The sequence below is a fragment of the Ranitomeya variabilis genome, chromosome 5 (genome assembly GCF_051348905.1).
Source record: "Ranitomeya variabilis isolate aRanVar5 chromosome 5, aRanVar5.hap1, whole genome shotgun sequence".
In the NCBI taxonomy this organism is placed as follows: Eukaryota; Metazoa; Chordata; class Amphibia; order Anura; family Dendrobatidae; genus Ranitomeya; species Ranitomeya variabilis.
This window is the reverse complement of record NC_135236.1, coordinates 8,364,121-8,375,921: the sequence shown is the minus strand read 5'-3', so window position 1 is coordinate 8,375,921 and position 11,801 is coordinate 8,364,121.

Genomic DNA, 11,801 nt, shown 5'->3' with positions numbered 1-11,801 from the left:
TTTCGGATGACTGGGACTCTCATGTCCAGCAGGTCAGGAGGGTTTTTCAGGTTTTGCAGTCTAATTCCTTGTGTGTGAAGGGTTCTAAGTGTGTTTTTGGGGTTCAAAAGATTTCCTTCTTGGGATACATTTTTTCCCCCTCTTCCATCGAGATGGATCCTGTCAAGGTTCAGGCTATTGGTGATTGGACGCAACCCTCTTCTCTTAAGAGTCTTCAGAAATTTTTGGGCTTTGCTAACTTTTATCGTCGATTTATTGCTGGTTTTTCTGATGTTGTTAAACCATTGACTGATTTGACTAAGAAGGGTGCTGATGTTGCTGATTGGTCCCCTGATGCTGTGGAGGCCTTTCGGGAGCTCAAGCGCCGCTTTTCTTCCGCCCCAGTGTTGCGTCAGCCTGATGTTGCTCTTCCTTTTCAGGTTGAGGTCGACGCTTCTGAAATCGGAGCTGGGGCGGTGTTGTCGCAGAGAAGTTCCGACTGCTCCGTGATGAGACCTTGTGCCTTTTTTTCCCGTAAATTTTCGCCCGCCGAGCGGAATTATGATATTGGGAATCGGGAGCTTTTGGCCATGAAGTGGGCTTTTGAGGAGTGGCGTCACTGGCTTGAGGGGGCCAGACATCAGGTGGTGGTATTGACTGACCACAAAAATTTAATTTACCTTGAGTCTGCCAGGCGCCTGAATCCTAGACAGGCGCGCTGGTCGTTGTTTTTCTCTCGGTTTAATTTTGTGGTGTCTTACCTACCGGGTTCTAAGAATGTTAAGGCGGATGCCCTTTCTAGGAGTTTTGAGCCTGACTCCCCTGGTAATTCTGAGCCCACAGGTATCCTTAAAGATGGAGTGATATTGTCTGCCGTTTCTCCAGACCTGCGGCGGGCCTTGCAGGAGTTTCAGGCGGATAGACCTGATCGTTGCCCACCTGGTAGACTGTTTGTTCCTGATGATTGGACCAGTAGAGTCATCTCTGAGGTTCATTCTTCTGCGTTGGCAGGTCATCCTGGAATCTTTGGTACCAGGGATTTGGTGGCAAGGTCCTTCTGGTGGCCTTCCCTGTCACGAGATGTGCAAGGCTTTGTGCAGTCTTGTGACGTTTGTGCTCGGGCCAAGCCTTGTTGTTCTCGGGCTAGTGGATTGTTGTTACCCTTGCCTATCCCGAAGAGGCCTTGGACGCACATCTCGATGGATTTTATTTCGGATCTGCCTGTTTCTCAGAAGATGTCTGTCATCTGGGTGGTGTGTGACCGTTTCTCTAACATGGTCCATCTGGTTCCCTTGCCTAAGTTGCCTTCTTCTTCCGAGTTGGTTCCTCTGTTTTTTCAAAATGTTGTTCGTTTGCATGGTATTCCGGAGAATATCGTTTCTGACAGAGGGACCCAATTCGTGTCTAGATTTTGGCGGGCATTCTGTGCTAGGATGGGCATAGATTTGTCTTTTTCGTCTGCTTTCCATCCTCAGACTAATGGCCAGACCGAGCGGACTAATCAGACCTTGGAGACATATTTGAGGTGTTTTGTGTCTGCGGATCAGGATGATTGGGTTGCTTTTTTGCCTTTGGCGAAGTTCGCCCTCAATAATCGGGCCAGCTCTGCCACCTTGGTGTCCCCGTTTTTCTGTAATTCGGGGTTTCATCCTCGATTTTCCTCCGGTCAAGTGGAATCTTCGGATTGTCCTGGAGTGGATGCTGTGGTGGAGAGGTTGCATCAGATTTGGGGGCAGGTGGTGGACAATTTGAAGTTGTCCCAGGAGAAGACTCAGCTTTTTGCCAACCGCCGTCGTCGTGTTGGTCCTCGGCTTTGTGTTGGGGACTTGGTGTGGTTGTCTTCTCGTTTTGTCCCTATGAGGGTTTCTTCTCCTAAGTTTAAGCCTCGGTTCATCGGCCCGTACAAGATATTGGAGATTCTTAACCCTGTGTCCTTCCGTTTGGACCTCCCTGCATCCTTTTCGATTCATAATGTTTTTCATCGGTCATTGTTGCGCAGGTATGAGGTACCGGCTGTGCCTTCCGTTGAGCCTCCTGCTCCGGTGTTGGTTGAGGGTGAGTTGGAGTACGTTGTGGAAAAGATCTTAGACTCTCGTGTTTCCAGACGGAAACTCCAGTATCTGGTCAAATGGAAGGGATACGGTCAGGAGGATAATTCTTGGGTCACTGCCTCTGATGTTCATGCCTCCGATCTTGTCCGTGCCTTTCATAGGGCTCATCCTGATCGCCCTGGTGGTTCTGGTGAGGGTTCGGTGCCCCCTCCTTGAGGGGGGGGTACTGTTGTGAAATTGGATTCTGGGCTCCCCCGGTGGCCACTTGTGGAATTGTACTTGTGTGCATCATCCCCTCTGTTCACCTGCTCCTATCAGGATGTGGGAGTCGCTATATAACCTTGCTCCTCTGTCAGTTTCATGCCGGTCAACAATGTAATCAGAAGCCTTCTGTGCATGTTCCTGCTACTAGACAACTCCTAGCTAAGTTGGACTTTTGTCCTTGTGTGTTTTTGCATTTTGTTCCTGTTCACAGCTGTTTTTTCGTTACTGTGTCTGGAAAGCTCTTGTGAGCGGAAATTGCCACTCTGGTGTTATGAGTTAATGCTAGAGTCTTAAAGTAATTTCTGGATGGTGTTTTGATAGGGTTTTCTGCTGACCATGAAAGTGCCCTTTCTGTCTTCATGCTATCTAGTAAGCGGACCTCGATTTTGCTAAACCTATTTTCATACTACGTTTGTCATTTCATCTAAAATCACCGCCAATATATGTGGGGGCCTCTGTCTGCCTTTTGGGAAAATTTCTCTAGAGGTGAGCCAGGACTGTCTTTTCCTCTGCTAGGATTAGGTAGTTCTCCGGCTGGCGCTGGGCATCTAGGGATAAAAAACGTAGGCATGCTACCCGGCCACTTCTAGTTGTGCGGCAGGTTTAGTTCATGGTCAGTATAGTTTCCATCTTCCAAGAGCTAGTTCTCATATATGCTGGGCTATGTTCTCTCGCCATTGAGAATCATGACACATCATATTATCAGGTGAAAGCTAGTGGATCATATTCCCTATTTAAACCTCTCGGTGCAAGGGTCTGTAGCTCGTGGATCCAAAAAGCTTCCCTTTTCTTCAGAAGGTGAATCCTATCGCCCCCCGTCTAGGAATAGAGATGTATGCTATCACCTGAAATTTGAGTTGTGATATACCATGTCCTAGAGAAATGAAATGGTGTGGGAGTGGTAGCAGCATGTTCTTACAACAGATAGTGGACTTGTGTTTGGCGATGCGGTCCTTAATGGATTGGGTAGTTTCCCCAATATAAAGAAGGCCGCAGGGACACTTAATTAGGTAAACAACGAATGTGGTGTCGCAAGTTGAAAATTTCTAATCTTGCATTTTTTACCCGTGTGGATGAAACAAGGAATCACCCCTGATAACATTATTACACTGATTACAGTGTAAGCACGGAAAAGTGCCGTGCTTTGGTTTGCTAAGAAATCGTTGAGTAGAATCGCGACTCTTACCGCCAAAGTCAGCTTTGACCAGGGAATCCCGAATATTGGGGGACGTTTATAGCACGGTAAGAAATGTTCTTGAAATTCAGGGATGTCAGGATGAGCTGTCTGGAGCATATTCCAATGTCGCCTAATTGTGTGATGTAGAATATGTACGTATGGATGATACACATGGACAAATGGAATTCTCTTGTTTACTGGTGAACGTGGTGTTGACATGGGATTGATGGCATCAGACAGTAAATTAGGAGGGTAACCACGTTCCCTGAACTTGTACATTTCATCAGTTCTGGTCCTGATGAGAGTGGGTTCTGTCATGATCCTTTGAATTCTTTTGAATTGGGACCGGGGAATAGATTTCTTAGTAGAGAAGGGGTGGAGACTTTGGAAATGTAGAAGGCTGTTTTTGTCAGTAGGTTTCGTGTATAAATCCATTTTTAGGGCTCCTGATGCATTTTTCATGACTAGAGTGTCTAGGATGTTAACCTGTTGTGTACTACTAGTGATCGTAAATGTTAAGTTAGGCCATGCTGTATTAAGATTGTGAAAGAAGAGATCAAGTGTATCTGAAGTACTCATCCATATGCAAAATACATCATCATTGTACCGTGTCCAGACTGGACAGTAGGCTTTGGAATAATGGATCTGGATATACTACTTCCTCTTCAAAAAGGGCCATATAACTGTTTGCATAAGGTGGGGCTACATTAGAGCCCATCGCGGTGCCTTTTGTCTGCAAAAGAAACGATCTTCAAACATGAAGAAGTTTTTAGTAAGTACCAGTGTCAATAAATCTAGACAAAGATCTATGATGTCAGGGTTAACCTGTGAGTTTATCAATAAGTGTCTCACACTAGAGATACCTCGAGAATTTGGAATCGAGGTATAGAGGTCTTTAACATCAAGGGAGACTAGTATGGAGTCCCCAGGAATGGACTCCAATTTCCGTAGTTCGTGTAAGAACTCACCTGTGTGGAGTAAAAATGAAGGTATCTTCCGTATAATAGGAGTTAGGATTTTCTCCAAGAAAATCGCTAAAGGTGCAAGGATTGACTCCGTTAATATGATGTATTATTTCATGAATATATACCCTCATTAGGGTTCCTGTCTTTACTTCTAGGCTGCTCTACGATGCTCCATTACTACTATATATGTCATGGATCTATGATGTACAGTGTTATATACAGATGTGTGCCTTTTGTACTCTTGCTTATAGATGTGTATTCCTGCAAAGTACTATTCCTTTTGCTTATGATATGATATTATTGTATTTGTCTCTTTTTACAGAGTCGCCTGTATTGATATCTTCTTGCAAATGGGCTGGTGAGGACCCAGCAGTCATGGTGCACATTGGCACAAATGACAAAGTTAGAGGTAGGTGGAAGGTCCTTAAAGATGATTTCAGGGAATTAGGCTGCAAGCTGAAAGCAAGGACCTCCAACGTGGTATTTTCCGAAATACTGCCTGTACCACGTGCCACGCCAGAGAGGCAACGGGAGATTAGGGAGGTTAATAAGTGGCTCAAGAATTGGTGTAGGAAGGAGGGGTTTGGGTTCCTGCAGAACTGGGCCGACTTCTCAGTGGGCTACAGGCTCTACGCTAGGGATGGGCTGCACCTCAATGGGGAAGGGGCAGCTGTGCTGGGGGAGAAAATGGTTAGAAGGTTGGAGGAGTGTTTAAACTAGGGATTGGGGGGGAGGGTATTCATTTTATAGGAGGGGAAGATAGTGCAGATAGAGAGCTGGGCACAAATAAGGAAGTTGGGGGTGGCGGTGGCATGGGGGGTGGGGTTAGAACAGTTAATAATTTAAGAAAGAATAGAGGTACAGAGAGGAACATCAAGTGCATGTATACTAATGCCAGAAGCCTCGCCAACAAAATGGACGAATTAGAACTAATGTTGTTGGAGCATAATTATGACATGGTGGGGATATCTGAGACGTGGCTGGATGAGAGCCATGACTGGGCTGTTAACTTGCAGGGCTATAGCCTGTTCAGAAATGACCGTACAGATAAGCGAGGGGGAGGGGTGTGTCTATATGTAAAATCTTCCTTAAAACCCATCCTGCGTGATAATATAGGTGAATCTAATGAAAATGTGGAGTCGCTGTGGGTGGAGATAAGGGGAGGGGGAAAAAATAATAAATTACTGATAGGGGTTTGTTATAAATCTCCAAAAATAATGGAAGCAATGGAGAATATCCTCGTAAAGCAAATAGATGAAGCTGCGACTCAAGGAGAAGTCATTATTATGGGGGACTTCAACTACCCTGAAATAGATTGGGGAACAGAAACCTGCAGTTCCAGCAAAGGTAATCGGTTTTTGACAACTATGAGAGACAATTACCTTTCACAGCTGGTTCAGGACCCAACAAGGAGGGGGGCACTGCTAGACCTAATATTAACCAACAGGCCAGACCGCATATCAAATATAAGGGTTGGGGGTCACTTGGGGAATAGTGATCATAAAATAATAAGTTTTCATGTAACCTTTAATAAGATGGGTAGTAGGGGGGTGACAAGGACACTAAACTTCAGGAGGGCAAATTTCCAACGGATGAGAGAGGATCTTGGTGCAATTAACTGGGACGATATCCTGAGACACAAAAATACACAAAGAAAATGGGAGACGTTCATTAGCATCCTGGATAGGACCTGTGCACAGTATATACCGTATGGGAATAAACATACTAGAAATAGGAGGAAACCAATATGGCTAAATAGAGCTGTTAGGGGTGCAATAAGGAACAAAAAGAAAGCATTTAGAGAATTAAAGGAAGTAGGTAGTGAGGAGGCATTAAATAAATACAGAAAATTAAATAAATTCTGTAAAAAGCAAATCAAGGCAGCAAAGATTGAGACAGAGAGACTCATTGCCAGAGAGAGTAAAAATAATCCCAAAATATTCTTTAACTATATAAATAGTAAGAAACTAAAAAATGACAGTGTTGGCCCCCTTAAAAATATTCTGGGGGAAATGGTGGATGAGGATGAGGAAAAAGCCAATATGCTAAATGACTTTTTTTCATCAGTATTTACAAAAGAAAATCCCATGGCAGACAATATGACTAGTGATAAAAATTCCCCATTAAATGTCACCTGCTTAACCCAGCAGGAAGTACAGCGGCGTCTAAAAATCACTAAAATTGACAAATCTCCGGGCCCGGATGGGATCCACCCCCGAGTACTGCAGGAACTAAGTACAGTCATTGATAGACCGTTATTATTAATCTTTAAAGACTCCATAATAACAGGGTCTGTATCACAGGACTGGCGTATAGCAAATGTGGTGCCAATATTCAAAAAAGGGGCAAAAACTGAACTCGGTAATTATAGGCCAGTAAGTTTAACCTCTACTGTGGGTAAAATCCTGGAGGGCATTCTAAGGGATGCTATACTGGAGTATCTGAAGAGGAATAACCTCATGACCCAGTATCAGCACGGGTTTACTAGGGACCGATCATGTCAGACTTATTTGATCAGCTTCTATGAAGAGGTAAGTTCCGGACTGGACCAAGGGAACCCAGTGGACGTAGTGTATATGGACTTTTCCAAAGCTTTTGATACGGTGCCACACAAAAGGTTGTTACATAAAATGAGAGTAATGGGGATAGGGGAAAATATGTGTAAGTGGGTTGAGAGCTGGCTCAGGGATAGGAAACAAAGGGTGGTTATTAATGGAGCACACTCGGACTGGGTCGCGGTTAGCAGTGGGGTACCACAGGGGTCAGTATTGGGCCCTCTTCTTTTTAACATATTTATTAATGACCTTGTAGGGGGCATTCAGAGTAGAATTTCAATATTTGCAGATGACACTAAACTCTGTAGGGTAATCAATACAGGGGAGGACAATTTTATATTACAGGATGATTTATGTAAACTAGAAGCTTGGGCTGATAAATGGCAAATGAGCTTTAATGGGGATAAATGTAAGGTCATGCACTTGGGTAGAAGTAATAAGATGTATAACTATGTGCTTAATTCTAAAACTCTGGGCAAAACCATCAATGAAAAAGACCTGGGTGTATGGGTGGATGACAGACTCATATTCAGTGGCCAGTGTCAGGCAGCTGCTACAAAGGCAAATAAAATAATGGGATGTATTAAAAGAGGCATAGATGCTCATGAGGAGAACATAATTTTACCTCTATACAAGTCACTAGTGCGACCACACTTAGAATACTGTGCACAGTTCTGGTCTCCGGTGTATAAGAAAGACATAGCTGAACTAGAGCGGGTGCAGAGAAGAGCGACCAAGGTTATTAGAGGACTGGGGGGTCTGCAATACCAAGATAGGTTATTACACTTGGGGCTATTTAGTTTGGAAAAACAAAGACTAAGGGGTGATCTTATCTTAATGTATAAATATATGAGGGGACAGTACAAAGACCTTTCTGATGATCTTTTTGATCATAGACCTGAGACAGGGACAAGGGGGCATCCTCTACGTCTGGAGGAAAGAAGGTTTAAGCATAATAACAGACGCGGATTCTTTACTGTAAGAGCAGTGAGACTATGGAACTCTCTGCCGTATGATGTTGTAATGAGTGATTCATTAATTAAATTTAAGAGGGGACTGGATACCTTTCTGGAAAAGTATAATATTACAGGGTATATACACTAGATTCCTTGATAAGGCGTTGATCCAGGGAACTAGTCTGATTGCCGTATGTGGAGTCGGGAAGGAATTTTTTTCCCCATGGTGGAGTTACTCTTTGCCACATGGGTTTTTTTTGCCTTCCTCTGGATCAACATGTTAGGGCATGTTAGGTTAGGCTATGGGTTGAACTAGATGGACTTAAAGTCTTCCTTCAACCTCAATAACTATGTAACTATGTAACTATGTAACTAAATCACCTCCCGGTCCCTCGCTCCCCTTGGACTCCCCTCATCCCTCTTTTCCTTACCCGGCTTGTTATGGTTCTCAATGGCAAGAGAACATAGCCCAGCAAACATAAGAACTAGCTCTTGGAAGGATGGAAACTAAACTGACCATGAACTAAACCTGCCGCACAACTAACAGTAGCCGGGTAGCGTAGCCTGCGTTTTATCCCTAGACGCCCAGCGCCGGCCGGAGGACTAACTAATCCTGGCAGAGGAAAATATAGTCCTGGCTCACCTCTAGAGAAATTTCCCCGAAAGGCAGACAGAGGCCCCCACAAATATTGGCGGTGATTTTAGATGAAATGACAAACGTAGTATGAAAATAGGTTTAGCAAAATTGAGGTCCGCTTACTAGATAGCAGGAAGACAGAAAGGGCACTTTCATGGTCAGCTGAAAACCCTATCAAAACATCATCCTGAAATTACTTTAAGACTCTAGTATTAACTCATAACATCAGAGTGGCAATTTCAGATCACAAGAGCTTTCCAGACACAGAAACGAAACTACAGCTGTGAACTGGAACAAAATGCAAAAACAAACAAGGACAAAAGTCCAACTTAGCTGGGAGTTGTCTAGCAGCAGGAACATGCACAGAAAGGCTTCTGATTACAATGTTGACCGGCATGGAAGTGACAGAGGAGCAAGGTTAAATAGCGACTCCCACATCCTGATGGAAACAGGTGAACAGAGAGGATGATGCACACCAGTTCAATTCCACCAGTGGCCACAGGGGGAGCCCAAAATCCAATTTCACAACACCGGCTGCTCTTTAGTTTGTCTACCTTACAACAATATTCTCATACAGTACAGCTCTTACTCCTTATTCACACTGATATCCCCAGTACACCGTATCACCAGCACCAGACAATGCCTCATTCCACGATTCTATCATTAGTTTTTTCACACGGCCCTTTTATATCTGTAGTTGTTATCATCCACATCGCAGCACATAGCGATCATGTGACCACGTTTGGTCACGTGCCTTGTTCCTCCCTGCACCGCAATCCCTAGTCACTATGACTACGACGCACTTCCGTTTTCGGCTAATTCCACGGCCCCGCCCCCAGCTCACATAAGCGCGCTGTAAGATTGCGCTTACTGAGTGTATTGGGGGACACTCGCTTGGCACAGGATTCAAGCACACGGGCACGGGTTTTTCACACAAAAACAGTCTATTTGGTTTATTAAAGACTCATAAACCATATCATGAACAGTCCATTACACATTCCATCAGGACAGCACATTAAAGGGAACCTGTCACCTGAATTTGGCGGGACCAGTTTTGGGTCATATGGGTGGGGTTTTCGGGTGTTTGATTCACCCTTTCCTTACCCGCTGGCTGCATGCTGGCCGCAATATTGCCCTGCGCAGGCGTGTACTCCGGAGGACAGAGAATGAACTTCAATCCAATATTGCGGCCAGCATGCAGCCAGCGGGTAAGGAAAGGGTGAATCAAACACCTGAAAACCCCGCCCATATGACCCAAAACCGGTCCCGCCAAATTCAGGTGACAGGTTCCCTTTAAGTCTCAGATCCTTAGTCTGTGGCAACTAAGCATGCTGGTCCTCTCCTGACCAGTTGCCGTGGGTAACCACACAGTTCATAGAAACAATTAGCACCAACAGACTATGGTACCTTATGGGAGCTCCTGCCCCACCTGCTGACTCCTTGTCAGTCCTGTCTCTTCGGAAAGCTGCCTCACGGGGATCACCAACTTGCCTGGTTGGCACACATTAGTCAGTCCAGACCCACCGAAGGACTGTAGCTTCCCCACACAGTTTCACTGTGCGCTTCTCAGGGATCCGGTCCTACTCCCAGGACCTCCCAGCACACAAGAATGTGGCCTGTCCAGGTGCTATTCAGGACTTCATCCAACACCCCAGGCACCAAGTCCAAAGCCCCACCACGTGCTGTTCAGGAATCCTACTCCCTGGACTTCCAACATGGGCTTCCAGGACCTTGTACTTGGACCCTTCAGCTCCAAACACTGGAACCACAGAGGAACCATGTGACCCACACCCTGGTCACATTATATACCTTTTAACCACTCCCCTGGGTGGGAGTGTGGGTGTGTGTGGCTAGTTTGTCCCGCCCATCTCACATAACTAGCCCTGCCAGCCTCCCATGATAAACATACAACACTATAACTATAGGACTACAGGTCCCAGAACACCACATCGCTTCAGGCTGGCAGTGCAGAGTCTTCTCCTCTGCGACACACGTATCGGCCATTCACAATACTGCCGGACTTTATCACATTACCACAGTCATGCCTGCGATTGCCATGCATTCCTATGGCCTCAATACGCCTCCGTGCGTATACTGGGGAGGCCATGCGGCGCCCCCTACCTGTTACAGGGGTCACTGCATCACAGCGCACATGGGAGACTAACACTGACTAACCAGCGGCGGACACGGCGTTAGATACGCTGCCCCCTGACTACATTTGGGTAAGGTATATTTCACCAGCATTTATCCCTTTTTAATATAAGCCGTCTACTCATCAATATGCATTATAGGTACGCTCATCCTACTACTGGTCCCTCCTCATCAAGCTGCAATCATTACGTGAGCTATATACTTTACTAATTACACTCACTAATTAACTCTTACTGTAGACTCTATTGTACTGTATAGATACGGTTTAGGGTGCACCCTCATATCTCCTCTGTGACGCCCACACTTGTAAGATTCCCAGTGCCCCATCTTCTCGGGATACTATACACACTATATGTGATAGGGTCCTTACGGGTCTCTATAGGTGTAATTACAGCCTTCTCTTCCAAGAATAAACTGAAGGTCTACTCCAAATGGTCTTTCTAGACGTAGAGTTACATCTGGTCAGTGCATTACCTTTTCTGTTACATCTTTATGTGATCTGTACCCTGGTACTTATCTCATACCCGTATCCTTATCTTTCAGGGGGATCACTCTCCCATGAGCTTCTACAGAGTGAGCCCTTCATATGCATTTTGGCTGTGATTGGGGTACAGTGACACCCATCTAGTGACACCACAAGAGCAGTCGGGTCTGTCATTACTTCCTTATTTGTTCCTACCCTCACTTCCACCACCATGCACCCATTTGCTATAACATTAGTTTGAGATTCATTCTGTATTGTTATTTGTACCTTTTCCACATACATTTTGATGTTTGTACAATATTTGATGCAGTTTACTGAGGAAGGTCGTGTTTAGACAGAAACGTCTACATGTATTTGGACTGCAATGAAAATACTACTTTCTAAGCAACAGACGCATATAAGCTGAGTGCCAATTTATTGTATTATATACTCATTAAATAGACCGACAGATGAGAACCTTCTTGCTGCACTACCTGCAACATGATCCTCATATAGTTGTGATTAGAAATAGTGCCGACTACAGGGTTTCCACTCTACTAGATCCACGATACAAAAGTAAATTTTGCAATATGTTTCCCGCCC